Source organism: Lagenorhynchus albirostris, chromosome 12, assembly GCF_949774975.1.
Source record: "Lagenorhynchus albirostris chromosome 12, mLagAlb1.1, whole genome shotgun sequence".
Lineage (NCBI taxonomy): Eukaryota > Metazoa > Chordata > Mammalia > Artiodactyla > Delphinidae > Lagenorhynchus > Lagenorhynchus albirostris.
The window spans coordinates 79,345,506-79,365,967 of NC_083106.1; the positions used below are offsets into that span (position 1 = coordinate 79,345,506).

Below are 20,462 nucleotides of genomic sequence, written 5' to 3' on the forward strand. Positions count from 1 at the left end.
TTAAATGAAAGAGTTGATGTAAGGCCTTAGCATGGCTCTGACAGTAAATCTGACCACTGCTCTTAATGATCGTGCACTGCAAGACTTACCTCAGGTTCAGTTCGTGATTCACCCTGAAGTTTGAAAGTAATAGCTAATGAATTTTCTGAAACATTAGCTTCTGAAATTTTAAACATTAACTGAAATTTAACAGACACATAAAAATAAAAGAAACATGAACTTGTAAAAAGATACCGTTTTTCTGGGTAAAACTTGAGATAACCCAGAAGTGAAACTTTTAAGTTTTGCAGATGACAGCTTTCAGTGAACTGTTTGTGAAGTTTAAAAGCAAATGAGGGCTTCCCTGGTGGCGCAGTGGTTGGAGGTCTGCCTGCCGATGTGGGGGACACGGGTTCGTGCCCCGGTCTGGGAAGATCCCACATGCCGCGGAGCGGCTGGGCCCGTGAGCCATGGCCGCTGAGCCTGTGCGTCCGGAGCCTGTGCTCCGCAACGGGAGAGGCCAGAGCAGTGAGAGGCCTGCGTACTGCAAAAAAAAAAAGCAAATGAAAGCAGCGACATCTGATAATATACCAGGTTATGCATTCATTTTTTATTTAATAATACTTTATTAAAGGTGACTAGATATAATTAAACAAAGGAAACCTTTAACATACTTAGCTTTGGCTATTATTATACTTCTAATAGCAATATTCAAGTGGTGATGGGTGTTTAATTCTTTCACTCTACAAAATATGTGACATTTTAGATGTCTGATGATAGCTGTTGAATTCGTCACTCTAGAATATCTGTGAATTTATGATTCTGAAGTTTTTCTGGATGAGAGAGGTTTGGGAATTTGGTGGAAGTCTCAGAAAAAGCCTGAAAAGCATACCTATAATTTTGCTTACAACCTCTACGGTTCACAGACTCTCTGAAACAATTCATAAAACCTGGAGTTTATGGATTCCAGATTGTGAGTCCCTGCACTGTATTCTTAAAGGAATGCATTTTACAAGGGTTCTCTGGAGCCTGTCTTCAGGATGTTTTGTATTGAGTGTATGAGGGTAACGGGAGCAGCAGAAAGTCCCTCGTCTTCCCCGGAACAACCAATTTTATTTCTCAAGCTGTAGTTAGGAATACCCTGATGACACGGATTGTTGAGTTTGGGTATTATAAATTCAACAGTATCACTCTGTGTGTGTGTGTGTGTGTGTGTGTGTAGCTTAGTGTATGTATATATAAACACATATAAATATGTATTAATATAATTGCAATCCAGTGCTTTAAAATATTGCCCACCAGCACACAAATCCACCAAGAACCATCTGCTTATGCACTACAGGGAAGATTATGGGCCCACCCAGGGCTTCAACTCTGATAAGTGGATCATAGTCATTTCTATACTTAAATGCCTTTCACTCTTGATTAATACCCTGACATGGGAAAACCTCAGCTTTGTTCTCCAGGAATTGAAGTCTTGACATTGTGTCTCAAAAGCATCCCATCACCGGTTTACCACCTCCGCATTGCCAGCTGCCTGCCCACTCACCCACTGGAACCTGTGGGTCGTCTTGGCTACAGCATTCCTTTAAGGCATATTTTTAAAAAAATACTTTGCAATTTATTTTATGAATCCAGTGTAAAATCGACACCATAGTTGCATCAGATTATTAAAATAAAATTTTAGACCATCCCTTTCATAAAGCCTGTGCTCTAGAGTCCACGAGCCACAACTACTGCAGCCCGTGTGCCTAGAGCCTGTGCTCCATAGTAAGAGAAGCCACTGCAATAAGAAGCCCACACACTGCAACAAGAGTAGCCCTCACTTGCCACAACTAGAGAAAGCCTGCACGCAGCAATGAAGACGCAACAGCCAAATAAATAAGTAAATGAATAAATTTAAATAAATAAATAAGCTACAAGGATATGTTGTACAACACAGGGAATATAGCAAATATTTTATAATAACTATAAATGGAGTATAAACTTTAAAAATTATGAATCACTATATTGTACACCTGTAACATACAATATTGTACATCAACTATACTTCAATTAAAAAAGGTTAAAAAAAAAAAGTAGATCATGTAAAAAAAAAAAACCAAAAAAAAACCTCTGGGGGCTTCCCTGGTGGCGCAGTGGTTGAGAGCCCGCCTGCCGAGGCAGGGGACACGGGTTCGTGCCCTGATCCGGGAAGATCCCACATGCTGCGGAGCGGCTGGGCCCATGGACCACGGCCGCTGAGCCTGCGCATCTGGAGCCTGTGCATCCGGAGCCTGTGCTCCGCAACGGGAGAGGCCACAACAGTGAGAGGCCCGCGTACCGCAAAAAAAAAAAAAAAAAAAAAAAGTAGATCATGTAAATTATTCCATCAGCAAAAAGAAAAAAAAAAAAAAGAAAAAGATCATAATATCATCTAGAATAAATGTTTTAAAAATTTAGTAAAATTCAACATCTATGCATTGATGAGTACAAAAAAATTTTTAGCAAGGTAGTAAACATAAGCAACCTCCTTAATCAGTTTAGACTTTTGTATCATGAATGCACCCCTCCTACTGTCTCCTTGACTTTTTCTTTGTCTTTGGAAGTAGAAGATTTTTTGGGTAGGTTCTAGTCTATTTTGTCGATGGCTGTTCAGCAGTTAGGTGTGATTTTGGTGTTTTCATGAAAGGAGGTGAGCTCAGGTTCCTCTACTCTGCAACTTGTCCCACAAATGTCCAGATTAAGCTTTTGAAAATGAACCTATAGCAGCAAATACATACATATATATATATATATATATATATATATATACACACATATATATACACACACACATGATAGTCTGCTACTGTGTGTCTCTACGGCATGAGACTTAAATGAACAATTCCTCACCAGGGCCCCTAGGTGGGCCTCTCAGTGTTCAGCATGGCCTTGGTCAGCTGGGTTATGACTAGTAATACCTGAGTTTAGAGAAGACCCCCATCTCATTCTCTTAGTGAGAATTTATTCACTCATCCACGCATCAGTTCATGCAACAACTCTTAACTGAGTGCCTACATGTGTGAAAACACTAGAACACTTACTATCTGTGTGTAATGCAGCCTTCAGTGTACTGTAATTTTTCAAAAGCTTTAAACCCTTTTTAGGCCAGAGTTTTATACATAACATGGAATGATAGATGATCTAAAACTGTATATAACAGAATGATAGAAAAATTATCTGAACTTGATAATCCAAGACCAACGAATATGCTCTTTAATTATGCATTCATCTTTGCATTCTCTTTTTTTAAAATTTTACTCATTTATTTATTTACTTATTTTTGGCTGCGCTGGGTCTTCGTTGCTGCGCACGGGCTTTCTCTAGTTGCGGCGAGCAGGGGCTGCTCTTGGTTGCGGTGTGTGAGCTTCTCATTGTGGTGGCTTCTCTTGTTGCGGAGCACGGGCTCTAGGTGCACAGGCTTCAGTACTTGTGGCTCACGGGCTCAGTAGTTGTGGCTGGCGGGCTCTAGAGCAGAGGTTCAGTAATGTGGCGCATAGGCTTCGCTGCTCTGCGGCATGTGGGATCTTCCCGGACTAGGGCTCAAACCCGTGTTCCCTGCCTTGGCAGGCGGATTCTGAACCATTGCGCCACCAGGGAAGCCCCTCTATGCATTTTTTACACCAGTGGTGACTTTGCCCCTGAGGGGGATTTGCAAGACCTAGAGACACTTTTGGTGGGCACAGGGCAGGTGAGAGAGGCAGTAAAGAGGTGTTGCTATGGTGTTCAGGGGGTAGAGGCCAGGGATGCTGATAAATAACCTACAACACACAGGACAATCCCCACAGCAGAGTTATTCTTCCCCAAATGCCAAGAGTGCTGAGGTTGAGAAACCTCACTATAGAGAAACCCTTTAAGCCAGCCTTTGAAGGCACTGAGGAAGGGGGGTTTTCTTGCTGTCATCTGGTAATATATGTTGCTCTATGCACCATATAGTTCTATATTTAGAATTTTAGTTTTTAGTATGCACCTGAGGAAATGATGCTAGACATTCACAGGAAAACTATTTTCTCATTTAAAATAAAATATTTCAATGTCTACAATACCAGAGAAAGTCAATAGGTAAATAAGCATGTCTAGCTCAGTAATATTCTAGAAGGTTAGAGCAACAACAGTTATCTTTTTACCTAAAAATTAGCATATCTTTCTGCCTCTACCACAGACAGAAAAAGAGCTGTGGAACAAATGAATGGCCAATTGGTTCAGGGTTTTGCGGACTCTGTGAGACATTCTTTCTTGGTTGCATTTGAGTATAGATCATTCAAATGATGCCACAGATTTATTCAAGATTTCTCTAATTTCACATAAATTTATACAAGAGCGCTTTAGGTTAGGATGGTGATAAAATGCGAACAAGCAGATTAAAATAACTATGGTTTACAGCTAACCGTTCACCACTTTCCTGGAGATATTTTATGAACGATTCAAGCACGGACATTTGGTCTAAGGGCCATTTTAAAGCAAGTATTTCCATTGTGGGTTACGGCATCTTTTTTTTTTGAGAAATTTAATAAAAACACATACATTGCTTGTGGTAATCATAGCCTTAGAAAAGCTACATCAAATTGACAATATTTCTTTACTTCAGTTAATAATATATGAATGTATTATAGTGGCTAATAATTTTCTTGCATAACAGTGGTCTCTGGGTTAGAAAGAAACCTGTCAGATGGGAAAATATCAGAAGGAATGAAGTAACTAGGCCTTTTCTTACTGTCATGTTATTCATGAATAAATGTACCTGTTTTTTATGGCAAAGCTTGTTTCTAGGCTCTCGTTTCTTAATCAAAGACATGTTTTCTATAAGTAGCAGTTATTTTTTTATGTATACACATATGCATATACAAGTTGGTTACAAACACATGGGTACATAGATCCTCTAAAAGATTAGCTTTATTTCCACCTTCACTGATCTACTAAGCTCCTTACGTTTCCTCACTGTGGAAGAGCAAGTGATTCCTTTAAGAAAAATAAAACTTCCTCACATTTGAATTATAAAGTATTCCTATTTCTTTAACACTCCTTGAACGGTATTCCAATTTTTGGTTTAAACACAAATGATTTAACTTGTGCTAGATTTTTTTCTGTTATGAATTAAACTGGAAAAGTCAGAGGTTTACTGGATGAGCTTAAATCATACTTTATTTAACATACAAGTAAACTTAGACACATTATTTAATCTCTTCATTCCTCATTTTTCTCACTTTCGAAATGGGAGACAAGAGTTGCTGGTAGATGAATTAAATTATGTAACGTATGCAAATTTCCCTGCACCCTGTTGGTGCTCTGACAATGTTAGATAGCTTATGGATGCTTCTAGTTTGTTAAGGGGAAATAAAGAAGGTACTTTAGGGAAAAATATTAAGAGTTACAACATGTTGAAATGTTTATCTATTCATTAAAAACTTTTTGCTTGTAAAGGAACATGGTTAACCAGCAAATCCAACATTGCTCAGTCATACAGATTCATATGTTGTTTAGCTGCTCCCAAACTGAAGTAAATATATGAAAACGTTCAAGTACATGGATCTAAACAGGCTTAGTCTCTCCCTCCTGCTCTATGTTCTTTCTTTTTTCTTTTTAAACTTTTTATTCTAAACCCCCATGGGCTGTGTTTCCATAGCCAGAATGAGGTATTGGTCCAAAATGGTGGGTTTTCACATTCCCTTTATCACTTTTAGTCACAGCTAAACACAAGTTTCTTACCTCCTTTGGGACACTGAGGTGCTTGTTTGTCTCTAGTATTTTATAGAAACATAAATCACGAGCAAACATAATTTCAAAGATAAGCAAACAAAAAACAGAGAGAAAGGAAGACTTAACAGAGAATTTGATGACATTTTATATTCTCTGTCTTCTGGGGAAGGTCACAAGAAACTGAGTTTTATTTCATCTTCTTTCCAGAAGGAAAAACCACCACATGGTGCTGTCAGGGGTCCCAGGCTCCACAGAAAAGATATTCTTGAGAGACAATGAAAACGGAAACAACACAAAATGAAAATGGTAGGTGATCAAAAATGTTAGTTAAATAAATAAAAATACCTTACTGTTACCCTTGGACATAGGTGTTAGATAATGACTGACTTTTTAATGAACAGTAGAGAGCAGATATTTTTACACACACACTCATATGTACACTAACGGGACTAATAAGGAAACGTGCTATTGATGTCTGTGTCTGACATGGTAAAAGAAGATATACCCTGATCCAGCCTCCCTCAAGGGCCAAAGCCTGATGACAGTGTGTACTCTGACAGGTAAGTGGAGCTACCACCCTGAAGATATTTGTAAAATTTAAATGAACTTGAAATTCAGGTTTCACAGGGTGTCAGGTTGGGGGAAGGTCAAGTCAGGAAGCAAACCTACTCAAGGTTGGGGTCTCCTAGGTGATTCTCCTTGCATAGAACCGCAGCACATTAAGTCCTCAATTACAAAGCGAATTGGAAGAACATTGAAGGAAAATTACCTGTCTTGAAACTGGCATTAGGTTTGTGGGAAAGAAGGTTTTCCCATTAATTCTTAACAAACCAGTACACAGCATTGCAGACTGCAGTCCTGTCATCTGGCTGGTTCAAAATGGCTGTCAGCAGTATTTCAGTATAAAGGTGGCCTCGTGAGTCTGGAAGAACCGAATGCAAACATACTACCCACCACCAAGGCCTCAAGGAATACTTGCATATGTCATGTCGAAAAACAGGGCTTATCGTCAAAACTGCAGACACACAAGAAAAGGGGACAACACAGACAAGCACCATAAGAGTAAACAAACAGGGCTTCCCTGGTGGCGCAGTGATTGAGAATCTGCCTGCCAATGCAGGGGACATGGGTTTGAGCCCTGGCCTGGGAAGATCCCACATGCCACAGAGCAACTGGGCCCGTGAGCCACAACTAATGAGCCTGCACGTCTGGAGCCTGTGCTCTGCAACAAGAGAGGCCGCGACAGTGAGAGGCCTGCGCACCGCGATGAAGAGTGGCCCCCACTCACCGCAACTAGAGAAAGCCATCGCACAGAAACGAAGACCCAACACAGCAAAAAATAAATAAATTAAAAAAAAAAGAGTAAACAAACAGCTGAATCAAACGGACAAAACATCGAGATATTGAATGTATCAGACAGACCATAAAATGGCTGTGTTTAGCATTCTTAGAATATTTGCTTTTAAAAAGAGGTGATTAACAACAAAGGAAACCATAAACAAGATGAAAAGACAACCTTCAGAAAGGGAAAAAATATTTGCAAATGAAGCAACTGACAAAGGATTAATCTCCAAAATATAAAATAGCTCAATATCAAAAAAGCAAACAGCCCAATCCAAAGATGGGCAGAAGACCTAAATAGACATTTCTCCAAAGAAGACATACAGATTGCCAACAAATACATGAAAAGATGCTCAACATCACTAATCATTAGGGAAATGCAAATCAAAACCACAGTGAGGTATCACCTCACACTGGTCAGAGTGGCCATCATCAAAAATCTACAAAGAATAAATGCTGGAGAGGGTGTGGAGAAAAGGGAACCCTCCTACACTGTTGGTGGGAATGTAAATTGATACAGCCACTATGGAGAACAGTATGGAGGTTCCTTAAAAATCTAAAAATAGAACTACCATATGACCCAGCAATCCCACTACTGGGCATATACCCTGAGAAAACTATAATTCAAAAAGAGTCATGTACCACAATGTTCACTGCAGCACTATTTACAATAGCCAGGACATGGAAGCAACCTAAGTGTCCATTGACCAATGAATGGATAAAGAAGACGTGGCACATATATACAATGGATTATTACTCAGCCATAAAAAGAAACGAAATTGAGTTATTTGTAATGAGGTGGATGGACCTAGAGTCTGTCATACAGAATGAGGTAAGTCAGAAAGAGAAAAACAAATACCGTATGCTAAAGTAAATATATGGAATCTAAAAAAACAGTACTGATGAACCTAGTCGGAGGGCAGGAATAAAGACAGATGTAGAAAGCGGACTTGAGGACACAGCGAGGGAAGGGGAGGCTGGGACAAAGTGAGAGAGTGGCATGGACATATATACACTACCAAATGTAAAATAGATAGCTAGTGGGAAGTAGCTGCATAGCACAGGGAGATCAGCTCGGTGCTTTGTGACCACCTAGAGGGGTGGGATAGGGAGGGTGGGAGGGAGACTCAAGAGGGAGGAGATATGGGGATATATGTATACGTATAGCTGATTCACTTTGTTATACAGCAGAAACTAACACAACATGAAAAGGCAATTATACTCCAGTAAAGACATTAAAAAAAGGTGATTAAAATATAAAGTGCTATAAAATTAAATAAGCAGACTTGAAGAAGAATACATAGAACTTTCAGACATAAAAAAATATATATTGAAATAAACCAGTGGCTAGGTTTGATGGAAAATTAGAGACTTTATGAGATTATCTAGATGATGATGAACTAGATGATAGATCTGAGGAATTTATCCTTACGGTAGGACAGTGAGAAAAAGAGAAGCTATAACACAAAAAAGAGACAGGTAGAATAGAGTGAAAAATGCCAATATAATTCAAATATTTGGAGTTCTAGAAATAGAGGACAAAGAATGAGGTACTGGTAACATTTAGAAAGAAAAAGACTGAGGGATTTGCCAGTCTGATGAAAAATAGCAATCTATAGGGTCATGAATCCAAGATAAATACAAAATAAATGAACACATAGATTATCTAGCTCAAAGCACAGAAGGCCATAGACTAAAAGAAAAATCTTAAAAACTACCAGAGAAAAGGAAAGTATAATCAGGCTGAAAACTGACCTCCCAGCAACAACAGTGGAAGCCAGAAAACAGTGGAATGAGAGAAAATATCTGTCAATCTAGAACTGTATACTGAGCAAAAATCACTTTGAAGAAAGAAAAAAGTATTGCCAGATGAAGAAAAGTGAGAGAGTTTGTCACAAAAGATACACTCTTTAAAAAATTCAAAAGATGGCTTCCAGGCAAAAGGAAACCAATTTCACGTGGAAGATGTAAAGAGGAATAAAGGACAAAGAAAGTAGTAAATATGTGGGTAAACATGAACAACACAAAACAATACTTCTTTTGTGGTTCAAAATGGTAGAGCTATGATATTCAATAATAATTACATGTAAGTCAGAAAGACATCATTAGATTTAAAGCCTTAATTAAGGTCATTGTTTAGAAAGAGTGAAAATTATAATTTCAGATTTTGATAAGTAGGCAGGTTGGAAATGCTAAGATGACCAACAAAAGAATGGATGTAGAAGGTTTAACTTTCAAATCTGCAGCGAGGAAAATGACTGAGGAAAACCATCCAGTCAATATTTTTAAAAGGTAAAACGAACAAACAAAAAAGAAACAGATAAGATGGGACAAATAGAAAGCACCCAAACAAGACAGTAGAAGTAATACAAATCAATATCCCTCACGTCTGAGCTCTCAGTGGTTCGGTATTTGCAATAATGACTTGCATATATTTTATCAAAAATGTACTATCTGAAATGAAAACCAACTAAGATATAACCACAAATGTTAAGTTCTGTGTATGTTCAGGAAAGAGGCTTTTCTGTTCTTGCTGAAGTATCTCAGCTGTTTTCCTGATAATGTCTAATCTCTTGCTAATGTTATTTTCCTGAGGGTTTAGCTTCTGTTTCTTTCTGTAGGTTACCTCGGGGCACTAATACCTAGATCCAATTTAGATAGTATCCCTACCATATTTAACATATGATTTCTTTGTTTAGTTATGTAACAGTGCATGTTTATTATTAAGCATAGAAAGTCAAGTTAATTTGCCGTCACTACTCCACAGAATAAACACACGGCAGACACAACATACTCACTAACATCATTAAGCACTAAATAATTAGATAAATTGGGTTTAAAATGTTCTGTACAATGCAGAAATCTTTGGTGCTTTGTTACAGTGAGTTTCAGAGTGTTTCAGTGATGCCTGGGGAAATTGACCTCAGTTTTTGTATTATTATTTTTTGCCTAATTTTATTTGCAGGAATATAACAGTATAAAAAAATTAAAGATCCACTTAAAAGACAAGAATTTTTACTCTTGATTAAAAAATAAAAGACACATCTGAAACTTCAGGATACAGTCTGAAAATGCAGGGTAGGATAAAGATACATTGGGCAAGCAGTAGTTGAAAGAAAGCTATAACTCTTTAAACGTCAGACAAAATAGATTTTAGGACAAAAGACATTAGTAGAGATGAAAGGGTAATTATAAGTGGAGAAATGTTTCAATTTACCAGCAAGATTTAAGAATTTTAATCTGTATACATCTGCTTAATAATACAGTCTTTATATATGCATGAACTGAAAAGGATGAAAAGACATACAACTATCAGAACTGGAAAATTTTAACACATTCATCTGGTAACTGAAAGATGAGGCACATAAAATCAGTGAGTGTACAGAAGATCTGAATAACATGATTAACAAGTTTAGCTTGACGGGTGAATTGCAAAACGCTCATCTGTTCAAGGGCGCTTAGAACCTTCACAAAACTAACCACATACTGTGCTGTAAAGCCAGACTCACCAAACTTTAAACGGCTGGGGTTACGTAGGACACATACTCTGACCACAGTGGGACTACGTTAGAAATAATTAACAAAAAGATAAGACAAAAGTCATACTTCTGGAAATTTAACATTTCTAAAAAATAATAGGTCAAATAAGAATTCATAATGAAAATTAGAAAGTCCTGAGAACTGAATGGTAATGAAAATGCTGCATATCAAACTAACGTGATGAAGCTGATGTGGTTCTTAGAAGGACATACAGAGCTTTAAGTCATTATGTTAGAAAATAGAAAAGCCTCAAAGTAAATGAACTTAAGAAATTAGACAATCTGCATTCACCTCCTAAAAATAGGCAGGAAATAATAGAGGACCAATGGAAAGAAAACAGACATACAATAGAGGGAATCAATAAAGCCCAAAATTGATTATTTGAAATAGATAACAAAATTGACAAGCAAGGAGAAAAAAGTGAAAAAAATAATATTAGCAATGAAAAGGGGGGAAGGGTATAGCAAGATACTCTGTATAGTTTGAATGATAAGTTAATATTCAAATATTATTCTAATGAATGTAAAACATTACATAAAGTGAACAAATTCTCAAAGTATAAATTTAACTTATAGAGAAATAGGGAGACAAAAACTAAATAGAATTTTCACTCTTAAGAAATTGAATCAGTAGTTAAAAACTCTCCCCTCCCCTGTACCTTCCCAAAAAGGCTCAAATATTTTATTTCTAATTTCCATCAAACATTCAACAGCTGAATTCATTCCAGCTTTACACAAACTATTCTAAAGCATAGAAGTAGAGGAAATATCCCCTGTTCATTTCATGTGGCTCTCCTGATCTTGAGTTCAAAACCTGGACGTTATAAGAAAAGTATGGGTCAAACTAACTTGTGAACATAGATTTTAAAACCTTAACATCTGACAAATTTATGTTGATTCAGAAATATAAGGTGGTTTAACAGAAGATAAACTTCAATAATATGCCATATTAACAAATTAAGGAGAAATGTAAAATCATATAAATGGTTGAAGACATAAAGGACTTGATAAACATTGCTTTGTGTTAAAATGCTTATCGAACTGAGAAGTGAAAGCAAAACACTTTCCTAATTTGATGTATTGTCAAAAGCAGGGGAGAGAATACCTAATGATAAAACTTTGAAAGCATTCTTTTTAAGATAAGACAGAGACAAGGGTTCCTTCTATCACCACAGTTACATTTTATCAGGACAGCAAAGGAAGACAAGAAAATATGTAAAATTTAAAAAGAAAAAATGGATCTCTTACTTTTCACAGATGGTATAATTTTTTTGTTTGTTTTTTGTTTGGGGTGTGTGTGTGTGTGTGTGTGTGTGTGTGTGTGTTTAGAATCCTCTAAAGAATCATTGAGTAAATTTAGCAAGATTGCTGGACACATATAGCAATGAAAACCTTCAGTCATACCTCTAAACATTAGCAACAAAGAGTTAGAAAATGGAATCAAACAAATATAACCTTTACCGTGATATTATAAAAATTAAGTACTTAAGGCTAAATTATCAAAAAATGTGCAAAAGATTCATTGAGAAAATTATAAAATCTAATCAAACAGCATTAAGCAAGACCTAAGTAAATGGAAAGAAACACCATATTTATAGGGTGGAAGATATAACATCATAAAAAATAAACTTTCCCTTTAGTGAATCTGTAAATTCAATGCAATTCTAATAAAACGTTTGACGAATTTTGGTTTGTGTTTGTGTATATTTTATTGTTATAGAACTTAACAAACCAACTGATTCTAAAATTTGTATTGAAGGGCAAAAAGTCCAAAATAGCTAAGACACCCCTGAAAAGAATAAACTTGCCTTACTGAGATAAATTGTTAAGAATAATTATAAAACTATAATAATCAAGCCAGTGAACAAAATAGGAGAGGGCCCAGAAACAGAAATAAAACATATATAAACTTGATTGATGGTAAGTTGGCATTTTATATTAATGGAGACAAATGGATTTTTAATGAAAAGGCATTGGGATAACTATGGTGAAAATAAAATTGGGCCTAAACAGAAACACGTAAATAATTTCCAATTGTCGTACTGATGGAGAATATCTTTACGTTTACAGAATAGGGAAGGCTTCCTAAAACAAGGCCCCAAATGCATTAATGGATACATTAAATAACTTCTGCTCAAAATATCCATAAGTTAACTAAAAAGACAAACCAAATTCAGAAGATACTTGCAATATATATAACTGACAAAGAATTAGAGTTCAGGACGTATAAAGAAACCACAAAAATCAATAGGAAAAAGACAAACAATCCAATAAAATGGGCCAAAAAGAAAAAAAAAAGGGGAAAAAAGTACAATCATTTCACTTGAGAAAAACAGGCAGCCAGAAAATATAAGATGTTCAACCTCACTAAGACTCAAGCAAATGGAAGTTAAGACTGTAATGAGAAGTCAATTCATACCCACTAGATTGGCAAAAAATTGTAATGTGAGACCACGATGTTTTGTCTTGACTATGGCGCCAGCAGGACCCTGTGGTAGAAGGAAGTGTGAATTGAAACCAAAAATATTTGATGTTTCCCAACTGAGTTGAAGATACACCATACCCAGGACCTATACATTCCACCCTCGTCTCTATTCCTGAAAACCACGTGCACACGGATTACCAGGAAATGTGGGCAAGAACGTTATTAGAAGCACTGCTTGTTACCAGCAAAAAGCTGGAAACAACCCAATAGTAGACTGAATCAATAAATTGTGGAATATTCGTACAAGGGACTAGTAAACTACAGGAAAACAAGTGAATTGACAACCATATCCGACGTGGATGAATCTCAGGAACAAAAAAGCCAAATTCAACAAGACACTCGATAATTCCATTTATATGAAGTATTGATACTAAAGTAAACAGTATGCCGTTTGCGTATATATACTTGGTGACAACTTTAAAAAGCAAAGGAAGGATGCAGAAAATATGGTGATGGTTACTTGGGATAGAGCAGAGAGGTTGGGAGGTGGGATGAGATTGGAGACCAGCATTTAGACCTAGAAAGCGATATCAGGTAAACAGGTGTTTGTCCAAGTGTTGCATTGCTATTTTTGTACTTTACACGTATTTTATTCTTTTTTGGTATCTACACTATTTAATGAAAATACTTGAAAAAGACTACCTTCAATAAGTGCTGTGCATCAAACTCACATTCGTAATGTGATAACTGCAGACCTTCTTCTAATCATTCCCTGTAAGGCATTCACGTTACCTGAGAACATCCCAGGGCCTAACAGAGCAGAAGTGATTCTAAGTAAGTCAACCCTGGTGCAACTTCTGAACTTTGTTTTCTCAGTGTAGAACCATTTTGGCAGGGACAAGGGAAGAACAGCAGGGCAATGACAGCATGCAAATCATCACTGTTCTCTGCCTTCTTCAGATTGCTGTAAGAAGAGGGTTAAAATACCTGGAGGATAAAGCACAGCTCGATCACTAAGTGAATTTGCTGTCTGGGGGTGCACTTATAGACAATCTGAAATGGGATTGACTTACAGACATTCCATATCATCTTTTGTCTTAATTTAAACTATAATTCTTTTTACGTGAAAAACATCTTACTGTTTTCTGTCAATATTATGAACTACCCACCACTGTTGTTTTATTTTACAGCTTATTAAAGAGGAACTCTTGGGTGTTTTAATTTCAGTTTTATGTAGGTCCTTATGTCTCTATTTGTGTTATTTTAATTGTTTCTGTCTTCAGGGAGCTTATAATCTATAACCCTTTGCTTAAGGCATAATGGCTCACCAAGGAGCCATACCTGAGAGGCACTAAGCTATTGCTTTTTGAAGTTGCTGCCGCCTTGTAGAGATGTGCCTTCACTTAATCGTAGATCAAGGTACAAGCTTTCTTGCTTATATTCTTATATATACTTTCTTATATTCATAGTGACTTTTCCAGAGCTCACCAGGCAACTGAAGCCAACTGAATATAGCAGTACCAGTCATGATACTTTCCTCTTAGTTAACTGGAAGGCACAGTTTTTAAACTAAAGATAAGACAACTGATACACTATTTTAAATTCGACTGCCTGAAAAACTTTCAGTAGTAAACGAACTTTTATGATTAATATGGAAAATAAGTCTGCTCTCCCCCACCCCCATGCTCCATTCTGTGTTTTAGTTGTATTTATGCCAAGAAGTTTTGGCAATCTGTACATCTTTTTTTAAAAAACCTCAAAAGTAAATAACAAAACACAGACTCCATGGTTGTGTGGCTGATTTTACAGAGTATTACGGCATGGAGAGCTGTGATAAAGTTCTCCCAAAGCTTTCTACCCCTACAAGTGCATCTTTGGAATCTTTCCATAATGCGTGTGTGTGTGCGCACACGTGTGTGTGCGTGCACCCGTGTGTAATTTCTACATTGGTATTACATTAACATGACTCAAAATTTCAAAAAAAAATTTTTTTAATGATATCTGGTGGCCCTCAAAATCCTGAAATGGTAACTAAAAAAAGCTGGGTAAAATGTTTAAAATTTTTCTAAAAGCATAAAAGTGCTAACAAGATATTGAAGAATTACCTGGCCAAACTCTAGGAGAAACTGAAAATTCAGAGGGTTAAGCTCAAAACTAAAAGCTGCTTTTGCCCAGATGGTATTTGTCTATTGAAAGAAACAGCTGTGGAACTGAGCTGTGGTTTTGGCAGCCTCCTGAGGCAAAAGGACAGGCTTCAGAAATCAATTCCTACCCAACTGCAGAGTCTGAAAACAGCTATCCCCTCTGAGGAAGGGTGACCCAGAAAGAAAGGAGCCCTTACCAGAACCCGCAGGCTCTGCAGAGGACACTTTCATAAAGCCCCCAACACCCTGATGAAAGCGAGTGAAATCTTTTGAGACCTTGAATTACTCCTGCAATTATTTTTTTTTCAGATATAATGATCAGACACCCCGAAAAGAAAATATCGTAAATTCGAACCAGCAAAATAAAGTAGACGTTAGAAAGAGATTATAATGAATTCAGGTATTTAGATGAACAGACATGTATTATAAGACAACTTATGGTTACAAACTAACACTATAGAAAAACAACGGGCAGAAGAAATAAAAATTATTTTAAGAAAGACACTGATTTTATAAAACCCAAATCAATCTTCTCATCCTAAAACTGTAACTAAAATTAAGAATTCAGTGGAAAGATTTCACAACTGAATAGAAATAGCTGAAAAGAAAATTAGTGTGCTAGAAGACCGGTTAGGAATAAATTATCCAGATTGCAGCATGAAGAAACAAGGAGATGGAGAATGCATAGGACACACTAAGAAACACAGAACATAGATGGAGAAGATCTCAAATAACTCGGGTTGGAATTGATTTTTGTAGTTTTTCCCTCTAGACCCAGGAGGCTGTGGAGGGAGGTAAGTGTGGTTATAAAAAGGCAACATGAAGGATCCTTTCGGTATTGGGACTATTCTTTACCTTGGCTAGGGTAAGGGAAACACAGACTTGTGTATGTGATACCACTATATAAAACTAAACACACACACATATGCAAACAAGTACAGGTAAAACTGGAGAGATATGAATATGATCAGAGGATTGTACAAACGTTAATTTGCTCGTTGTTATACTATAGTTTTATAAAATTTTAACATTGGGGAAAACTAGGAAAAGTGCACAGTGAGATCTCTCTGTATTATTTCTTACAACTGCACGTGAATCTACAATTATCTCAATAAAACTTGAATAAAAAAGGAAGCACACACCTGGATACATGATCATGAAAATGCAGAATACCTAAGGCAAACACAACAGGAGAAAGAAAAGGTAGATTACCTCCAAGAAAGAGCCCTGCAGCTTGACCACCAGCTCACTCCTTAATGCAACCAAGGATGCTAGGGGTCAGTAGAATAATATCGTCAACATTTTAAGATAGATAGACAGCTGGTGAAGTTATCCTCTGAAATGAAGGTGAAATAAAATAGAGACATTTTTAGATAAACAAAATTTGGAAGTGGTCAACACCCACAAGGCTATACTAAATTCTAAAGGATGTATTTCATAAGAATAAAAATGACCCTGGGTGAAAGATTTGAGATACACAAGGGAATAAAAAGCAGTCAGAATGGTAAGTGATAGTTTGTGAAACATGACAAGGTATCAGATATCTCAATGGGATATCAAGACTTAGTAACATTAAGACTGTGTGGAATAATTAAGATAGCCCAGTGGGACAGAAGAGAGAGCCTGGAAACAGGATTAAGCAGTGCAGAGCAGTGGGAAAGCATATCTTTTATTTTTTATTTAATTTAATTAATTAATTTATTTATTTATTTATGGCTGCGTTGGGTCTTCGTTGCTGCGTGCAGGCTTTCTCTAGTTGCGGCGAGCAGGGGCTCCTCTTTGTTGCAGTGCACATGCTTCTCACTGCGGTGGCTTCTCTTGTTGTGGAGCATAGGCTCTAGGTGCACGGACTTCAGTATTTGTGGCTCGCAAGCTCTAGAGTGCAGGCTCAGTAGTAGTGGCTCACAGGCTTAGTTGCTCTGTGGCCTGTGGGATCTTCCTGGACAAGGGCCCGAACCTGTGTCCCCTGCATTGGCGGCGGATTCTTAACCACTGTGCCACCAGGGAAGTTCCAAAAGCATATCTTTTAAATAAACAGTACAGGAAGTGGTAATAGGTATCTAGGTGGGAAAATATGCAAGTGGGTCCCTACTTACACCATTCACAGGTGGATGAGGCACAATGATATAGTTGATGGAAATGTTTGCATAACATATTCATGGCATCTGGGAAGGGAAATGTTTCTCAAATGAGACACAAAGAGCACAGCCAAAATGGAAAAAATAAAAAAATAGGACTATCATAGAATTACAAAATTTTCTCATCAAAAGGTACCATAAAAATGACTAAAAGACAAGCCAGAGTGGAAGAAATATTTGCTGACAGGTAAAGGTCTCATCTTCATAACATACAACGAGCTCATACAAATCAATAAAAGGGAGAAGATCTAATAGAAAAAAAATGGGCGAAGTACATGAATAGGCACTTGCCCAAACAAGTCGTCCAAAAGGCCGATAAACTTTTGTAAAAAGTGCTGGGCTTCATTTACAACCAGGGAAATGTAGGTTAAAATCATAATGAGATAACAGTACTACCCCCGCAGGGCTCACCAACAGATTGGCAAGGTTTGAATTCTCAAAACCCAATAAAAGAAAAACAACTCAATTTAAAAATGGGTAGAATCTTTTAACAGACACTTCACCAAAAATATTCAGGTGACAAATAAGCACATAAAAAGGTGCTCAACATCACAGGTCATTAGATATGTACAAATTAAGATCACAGCATAATACAACCACACACCTATCCAGAGAGAGAAAATTACAAAGCCTGACCACACCAAGATGCCAGGTGTTGCTGCGCAGGTAGAAGGACTGGAGCTCTCATACACCACTGGTAGAAATAATTTTCTGTAGCCTTACTTGTATGTTGAGCCTGAAATTTATCTGTCTCCTAGTTTCACTAACAAATAGATTCACGTTTTGGTTGCTTTTCTACGTTTTCCAGTAGAAGGAGGAGGAATGCTGACTTTTACAGCCATGCTCATCGGGAAACATTCCTTACATTTTAAAGTGGTTCTACTGTATTGTGTAATGCTATTTTGAAACAAAACAGAAAGAATATTTCTACGCTACTTCTTATACGATGAAACTTAATCTGATCCAATGTATTCTGTAACATAGAGAGGGAACATTACAATCAGAAAAATGAATGGTAAAGGAAAGCAAAGCAGCTATACCGTCCTAAAGTAAGATCCAGTACCATAGAGAGGAGAAAAAGCACGCAGATGATCTCACCCAAGGCACAGGACTGTGTGAATGTTCTTCAGTGGGAAGGGTGTTTACCCCGTGGCAGACTCATGGCGGAGCTGGACGAGGTTGCCCACCTGTCTTCTGAGGGCTCGAGTCTCATTCCTGGAGACCCCTGAGGGTCTGCTTTTGTTATGGGGTAGATCTGACATTTAATTCCTAGGCTTTGAACACAGCATGAATTCAAGAAGGCTGCAGGAGTGCCTTTCCACATTTCTACTGATAGCTATTGGACATTTTATGCTTGATAAAACACTAAGAAAGGCTCTCTCAGAAGCAGTTTGGTTTTCAGGAGGCTTTTTGTTTTGAGTCACTATTGCCTAGAGATGCTCAGCTCCATTCCTCCAACACAGGAAATCCTGAATTTCTTTTCCATTTCATTATCCCAACCTATTTCCCTGCAAATGTCATCTTATATTCACTTCATTGGTTTAACTACATTTATTTCTCGACCTTTTCTGTCTTCTGTGGAATGTCTTCAGACGTCTCTCTTCTGAAAGGTAGAAAAGAAATACGAGGGAGAAGTTGGCGTGGAGGACGATGTGGATTGTTAGTCCAAGAGGGAAGGCAAATGGGGAGAAGCAGGAAGGAAAGACTGAATTTCGTGTAAAAGTGCGGCCCAGACAGGCTGACAGAAAATGCTTTAGGATAACGTATACCCTGATTCAGACTGAAAGTAAGTATGTCAGGACAGAAGGCAGGTGACTGAGTTAAGGGATATTTTTAAAGAATTAAATCAAACTGAAGGTGGAAATATAAACCTAAATATTGGGGTTTTATTCTTGGTTAGTCTAGGTCATTGGCAGAAACCCATGAGATGCCCTGGGTCTAACCCTGAGTTTTACGTAGCTCTCTCGATATTTGTAGGCGTAGTTCTCTGAAAAATGAATATATTTCGGAGCCCCAGTGGACTTGGGTTCAAACACCATTTTCACTACTATTGTCTCTTGAGCAATTCTGGGTTAAATAATGTCAAATAAAGACCTGAATGAATCGTAGGGGCAGCAAACACTTTCCAACCATAACAGATAAGCTAACCAGCCCATCACACAGCTACGGTCGGGGTCGGTCTCACTCTGCACATGCGGGGATTTTGCAGGTTAATTACCCTGCCTGCATGGTGGGTTCTTATAATGTATAACCTCCCATGAAAGGAAACGCATCAAGGCACTATAGTGTAGAGAGAATGGGTTTCTCAGATCCCTTAGATCCAGAAGAGGTGTCAGGAGAGCACAAAAATTTGGGTACTGGACGAACCACGAAAAAGGGAGATTTACGACGGACAGAACAACAGTACCTATCTCATGGTTTTATTAACTATTAAACGGGGAGTCTTAGAGCAGATCTTCTAGGTGTTCTAGGCCAAGAAGTGCTCTTTTCCTAATCATCTTGGGGTGCATGTGAGAAAGATTCCTAGGAAGGATACACCTAGGCTCACTTTAAACATTGTGACCTTCCGTCTCTACTGTACACAGAATAACGTTTAAAATTCTCAGGGACTAAAAAGTACTGTATTACTTTATTTTCATAGTGATTAAGGAAGACTTCAATCAATCCCAGTCTACTGGCTTTTAGAAATAATAAAGTGACACTTTCTTTCAAGAGTCCTCACAATCTAAGTACTTTTGTGATATATTTGTTATTGCCTTGCCAAGCTTTTGATCATATTTGTCCTTGCAGCCTTTTACCCTAATGCTTCTAATTTCTTTATTATTTTGCAACTGTGATTTGTTTTATACATAATTAAACACTTTGCATTTGCACACAGTCTGCCTCATTTCCAACGCAGAGGAAGTGGCTTGTGTACATTTTAGGAGGCTATGATCTTACAACACTCCAGGAAACAGGATCCTTGGATTCATTATTCACCAGCTGAGGACAGTCTTTAGACAGAGTGGAGGAAAGGCATAATTCTCTGGAATAAAAGGAAAGATGAACTCAAGGGATTGTAACAGCGTAACTGTTGAGGACAGTTAGTTTGAGAGACAAAGACTGTTGCAATCCTCTCTGGGCATTTTAAACCCACAAATTTAGGTAATAAACTCGAAGACTGCGGGTTGAACTATGC

At 37.6% G+C, this 20,462-nt stretch overlaps 1 long non-coding RNA gene across 1 annotated transcript in view; it reads left to right on the plus strand.

Annotated features, from left to right (window-relative positions):
- The window catches only part of LOC132530802 (uncharacterized), an 81,280-nt gene that overhangs the window by 11,656 nt on the left and 49,162 nt on the right, over positions 1-20,462 (plus strand). The window contains exon 2 of the long non-coding RNA XR_009543891.1: positions 5,905-6,003. This is a non-coding gene — a long non-coding RNA (uncharacterized LOC132530802). The remainder of the gene's footprint in view (positions 1-5,904; positions 6,004-20,462) is intronic.